Below are 6,184 nucleotides of genomic sequence, written 5' to 3'. Positions count from 1 at the left end.
TAACCCCTATAAATCCATCCCTTTTCCACATAATCTTTCTGGCCTGTTCCTGGATTGATTCTGTCACCCAAGGGTGAGTGATTAGGGTCTTTGCAAGCTGCCTCATTGATTGTGCAATTTAAATTCTCCCCATATGGTACTTTATTTTGGAATTTAACTGAAGAGGACTGAAATATGAATTGGAATGAGGAGGGAAGGAGGTGGGATAAGGTCCTGCACTGCAGAAACCAATGGGTGGTAGTTTGCGGGTGGTAGGAAGGAGTTATTTAAGGGGTTCTTCAGAAGCCATTCTGGAAGCAATTAATTATTATGTTATTTAATACTGTCTCTCTAGGTAAGTTACAATCAGACTGTAGCTGTTGAGAAGGTTCTTCAGCCAAGATACATTTTGTTCACGCTAATTATTAGTGGTGGTCTTTATTCTTTACTCTATCACATCTAAAATGCATACATATATTTTCAGTTTCTTAAGGAAGTACCATGCAGGCCCTGAGCTGGGATTTGCATGCAGGATCAGTCATTTATTTCCTGCTCGTTTTGAAGAAGATAATGAAATGGATGCCATCCACTCCAAGAGCAAATACCCCAAACCTCCTCTGATTCCAGTCTCAGTTGGATACTCAACATGTACATCCATCGTAGAGGAAAGCCTTTGAAAGTAGGATTCATATTTTTCTTTATTGGTAATGAATTCCAAGTTCCCCCTCCACTCTCCTCAAAAGCAAGCATGTGCACAAAGCAGCAAGTCTCCAATGAGTTACTTGGGAATGCTACTGTTTTTTCCCCAAGATGTCAGCTATTTTTAATGAAAGGAAGTACAGACAATAGAAAAGCTAATGAAGATTTTGTAAACATGGCACTTGGGACATAAATATTTATTCACTGCAGACGTTTCCACTTCAAGAATTGGGAATCTCAAATAATTTCAGATTATATCCTGACCACTTCACCTGCTGGCGGAAAAATCTCACCTGCTGCTGACCTGACATCTCCTACCAAGGGCTGGGAAGTAGTTGAGTCATTGGCACCAGCCAACTCTTCCCCCTGAACGAACTGCCCAGGTCTGGGCCGTGGAGGGGCAAGCACCTTGTCAACCCACAGCGAGCCCCATTCTGCAAGACTTCTCTCCCCAATGCCACCAGTATCGGACTGTTAGTGGAGGTGGTAAAGGCAGCGTTGCCTGCAGAATAGCCTGACCCAACACCCAAGCTGTATCACGCTGGACGACATGGGAAGTGACATTGTCGGCTGATATGGGGGAATAGAGCCTTCGATGAGCTGTCTGACGTACTATGACCATTCATATGCAGAGAAAGTTGGACATCCTTTATTCTTAACCAACTTCATTCCATGTAAAATCAAAGAAAGCTAACTTTCTAAGTAAAAGGCAAGGCCTCGTACTTGTATCCATGAAAATTCCCACAGCCTGACACTGGAATTACAAAGTTTCCAATACCCTGTAACTTTAGGCTTTCTAACGGCGCTATTTCCCCCGCCTTTCACAACTTCAGTTCTTTTTTCAGTTTCCAAAATCTCCCAGTTCTCACAGATTTGAAAATAATTTAAAACCTCAACTTTTCTTCAAATTTCTTTATATTCCCTGAAAGGGCCTTTTCATCCTGTTCAAGGGACTGCTGCTTACAACTCCTCGCTGCTGTGAGTAGTCTCAGATGGTGTAAAGGCTGCAGGAGGGGGGATAGAGCAGTGTGGAAGGACCCCAAGTGTAGGTACGTTTTATTTACATGAGCAGTTGTGTTGATCTCTACCCCCTGCCAAGTAAGCCAAGATTTCAGCCATCTTCTAACTGGTATTTAAGCACATTGCCATACACGCCGTTTTGCACGGGGCTTGAAAAAGACAAGGAAATAAGTGCGGCCCACTTGCAAAATATATACCTTGATTTTCTTCTTGACATCAGGTCAAGTGCACTCTACTGATCTCAGCAGGGTGTTCAACCTGTAAATCAATGAGGCCGTAGCAACCAGTGCTTTTCTTTTGCTCCACGGTATACAAAGGCCACTACCTTTGTATACTGTATACGTTTTTTCATCCATTAGGATTCAATCCTCTTATTAAAAAATGACTGGGATGCAGACAGAAGTTATGCATGTTTTCAATTGCATGTTGAGAAAACCCCAGAACTGAATTGCTAGTCATGACATTTCATGCTCAGCTTTCCACAAAGAGCAGTTCAAACGTTGAAGCCACCCTGGCTAAAAACTTTGGCTCGCTCTATTTACATTCTTGCCCCACGTCCTTCAGAGGCAGCCGCACAACCTGATAACCGGCGGTTATAAAAGGTTCTCTTAGTCTTCTATTAGTTTTTATTTTTAGCCCCTCTCTGCCAGGGCCTCAGGGAGCACAGTGGGAGGCAGCGGGGGCTGTGGGCAGCTCTGGCAGGGCTGGACACCTCCCACGGCGGCTCCCGGGGTCCCGGTGGTCCTGGTTGGGCGATGGGGAGGAGCAGCCCATGCCCAGGGCACTGCTGCAGTGAGGCAGGCGGCACCGGGCACACATAGCTCAAAAATGAAAGCTCCTTGTTTTAACGCTCTTTCTTGGTCTGAACTGATGCCTTAAAGGTTTGTCTTCCCCCTTCCCAAGCCAATGGGAAATAATTCCTGTTGTCCCAGACGGTGCCGGTGGAGCCTCGGGGTGTGCATAAATCCCACTGCCGCGTGTTGGGAGAGTGGGAAATCCTCCTGTGACATTGTCAGCACATCTGACATTGTTCCTTCTTTGTGTTTTAGATCAAGAGAGCGGAGTCCATCTACTCAGGAAGAAGACATGCCATGTTTATAAATGCTGTTACCAACGGGGATGTCATTCTGGCTTCCCAGTACCAACTGGGTCACTTGGAACTAACACAAGTGCCAGCTTTCCCCTGGACTCCAGCACCGGGGGGGATCAGAACTGAAGATGGCTCATTTCAGCAGTGCCACTGCCTTGAACAGCATGCTGATACAACTGTCTAGAACAAAATTAAGCTCCTGGCAGTGACTTTCTGATTTTCCTTAATTTTTTTTCTCAAGATATGACACTTGTAAAGCTTTTGTGCCCAAAATTTTTCTGCGTTATTACTTGTGACCCCCGACTTCATGTTTGATACAATGCAGGGAAGCGTGAAGTCCACGCCAGTAGGAAAAAACCCAAAGATTAATAACCAGCTCAACCAAACTGGTCCTCAGGTTCTGAAATAACTATTACCCCCCAGCCAGCCATACTACCCCCATCTTAATCTTCAGCATAATGTTTGTATCCAACATTGCAGCACCCCCTCTTAAGCTTTTCTCCCCAAGGCAGCGCACCAGCTCCTGAAGCACAGGCTCTTCTGCAACCCAATTAGATACTCCTTTCAGGAAATGTCCTCTGCCTGCTCCACCCTTTACAAGTTACTTTTTACACTGAAGTACCTCAGTGTTCTGTGATAGTACATATCCCATATTACGCACATTATATTGCAATATCATGCAATGCTGCATCATATTATATTATTCTAGATGCAGTACCTCTGGCTCTACCAGGAAGAAACTACTGAAATGCAAGAGCTGTAGAAACACTAACATTCTGAGATCCATTATGTTCTAAAATAGAGCAAAGTTAAATATTTATTTCCCAGCTGTTGAGACTTTATGAGACCACTGTAAGCGCCCATGGCTGCTGGGTGTGTGTTGGAGACGCACACAGTGTTCCTTCCCCTTACCTACGTGGGAAAGTGCCCTCCTCACGCAGCCCCGGTGGTTCCACCTGCACTCAGCTCCCCACTCTCCCCACTATTCGCAAGATCCCAAACATCCAATTAAAACATTAAAAATGAAGAGCTAAAACATCATCCCAGAGAAATGAGTTATTTTTTCCACATGTACTCAGACATGAAATTCTGCCTCCCGATATTATACTGATTCAGAACTGGTTCAACCTGTGAAAATGTTATTTTGAAAGCCTGACAAAACTTTTAAGCTACTATTTTGTTCTTCAGAAGCCTCTTCTACTGCACCATTGTATTCGTAGTCACAGAATTAATAAAACTTACACTTTGCAGATAGCAAGATATGAAAAAGCATCAAAAAAACCATTCATGCTCTAGGAGGATGTTTTTCCCTCAAGTAATTTCCTAGGAGGCATAATGGCAAACAGTATACAGAATACATATTGGCATGGCGAAAAATCAAAGGGGTTTTTATTTGAACTTTACTTGAGGTAATGCTCATCGCTCACATGTGGTTTGGAGTAATGCAACCACCCAAAATGCATGCAGGGAAAAAATTCACCACCAGGGGAGCATCTATTGCTTCCCAACTTTGCAAGCTGGCAAAAAGGTTTAGCGTTTATTATCAACATGCATCTAAATTTCTATTCTTAATAATCAACCTTAAAAAGCCAAATATTTGCAATAGAGGAGAAGGCACAGAAAGAAACGCACATCCTGACAAGCTGTGAGTTATTGCCAGTTTGAAGTCATTCAGAAATCTGCCCTGAAAAATCTATGAAACCAAAAGAAGCGAAGTAGGAAGAGGTGTAAATCAGGAAATAGTTAGAAAAGAAATTTTTAAAACGGACTTTGCAGAAAAATACTATGTGAAATTGGGGCACTGGTATTTAAATGGTAGTAACTCAATACATAACCACGTCTAAAAAGCTGTCAGGCTTTCCTTTGTATCTAAAGCCAGCTGATGCACTTAATTCCCTCTTCCTCGAATATCTTTAGGTCCACTGAACAGCTAAAATATCTGTATCCCTTTCTTTGTGGAGCCAATGTGAAAAGGCTTCATTCAGCTGAAGACAGAAAGAAATAACAAGCATCCTGGAAGAAATGTTCAAAAGATTTCAGGTCATATTAAAACTTATTGAAACTTCAATGCAGCCAGGAAAAGAGGGGCGTCTTTTTCAATGTGGTCAGTATGCCAGATACCACAGGCTGTGGATATTGCATTTAACTATTTTTATTAAACCAGGAGCAAGAAATAGCTCAGCCAAGGCACCATTTCTCAGTGGTGAAATATGTATTTTATAGGACATGGAGCATTTTATATGATTTCTAGGACATCAGTGTCAACCTAGCCTTTTTATTACGCTGAATGAATTGATTTAATGAGCTGTCCTACAATGGAGGCCAGCCCTGCATTTTTCACTTGCTTCTGAAGGGAATTTCAGTAGTTAACAAATAAGCCTGGGTCTAATCTGCTTCCGTCCGCAATCATTTGAAAAATGATGCTTGGCAAACAGCTCTGCGTGGCCTTGGCATCAGACGGAGACCGATTTCTCACACCAAGGGATGGGGAAGACTGAGCAGGCTGAGAAGTGCGCCTACACGCCCCAAAGTGACAAAGCGGCTCTTTTTATTCTTGTGGTGGGTTTGCAAACCCTGCGACTATGGCAGGGCCGGCTCTGGGAAAGCCGCTTTTCCTGCATTGCTGCCCAAGGGACTGGAGAAAAGATTGCCCAAGACAGGAGAGGGACCAAGGGCTTAATGTGTCTCCTCCTCACCGAGTCTTTCCCCTGGCTGAATAACCGGGTGGCGAACAACCTCTGGGACTGACGAGAACCAGCTGAAGCTCTGCTTCGAGGGTCAGCTCCTCACTCACGTCCTATAACCCTGATGGAGGAAAGAAGCCTTCCCAGCATCCGACAGCAGCTGCCCAAAAGGTTTCAGCCCTCTGCCAGGCAGACCAAGATACTACTGAGAAACAGTTTGCTGAGAATCAAGGAACGGCAGTGACGGGAACACCCTACTTCTTCACGAAGCAGTGACCAGAGATGATAGAACAAGATTTTCCTGCGCAGCGCGGTCAGGGACCAGGCAGCCCTGCCGGAGCTCACGCGCCAGCGAGGCCTCAGTGCTGCAGTCAACCCCGGGGTTAAGAAACACCGCTCCCAAGTTTGGGGGAGCCAGGAAAACCCCCTCACAGCAGGGGTCTTCACTCACCACATTTTCATCCCCCAAAGCAGCTTTCCGCTGGAGCCCCCGGTGAGCCTGCCCGTGCTCTCCATCTCCTGCTCCCACTCCCTGACCCTTCAACGCGCACAGGCTTCATTCCCCAACTCGGGCAGAGCCCAAACACCAGTCCCCACCTCGCCGGGGATAACCCCCGGCTGGGCAGCAGGGAAGCGCTGGGGCTCGCAAATAACTAAGGTGGCTCCCCGGGGGGTTATCTCCAAAAACCGCCCGGGCGGCGGGGGGGCCGCT

The sequence above is a fragment of the Egretta garzetta genome, unplaced genomic scaffold (assembly GCF_000687185.1).
Source record: "Egretta garzetta isolate BGI_Z169 unplaced genomic scaffold, ASM68718v1 scaffold154, whole genome shotgun sequence".
Taxonomy (NCBI): domain Eukaryota; kingdom Metazoa; phylum Chordata; class Aves; order Pelecaniformes; family Ardeidae; genus Egretta; species Egretta garzetta.
Note: the sequence above shows the minus strand (reverse complement) of the source record.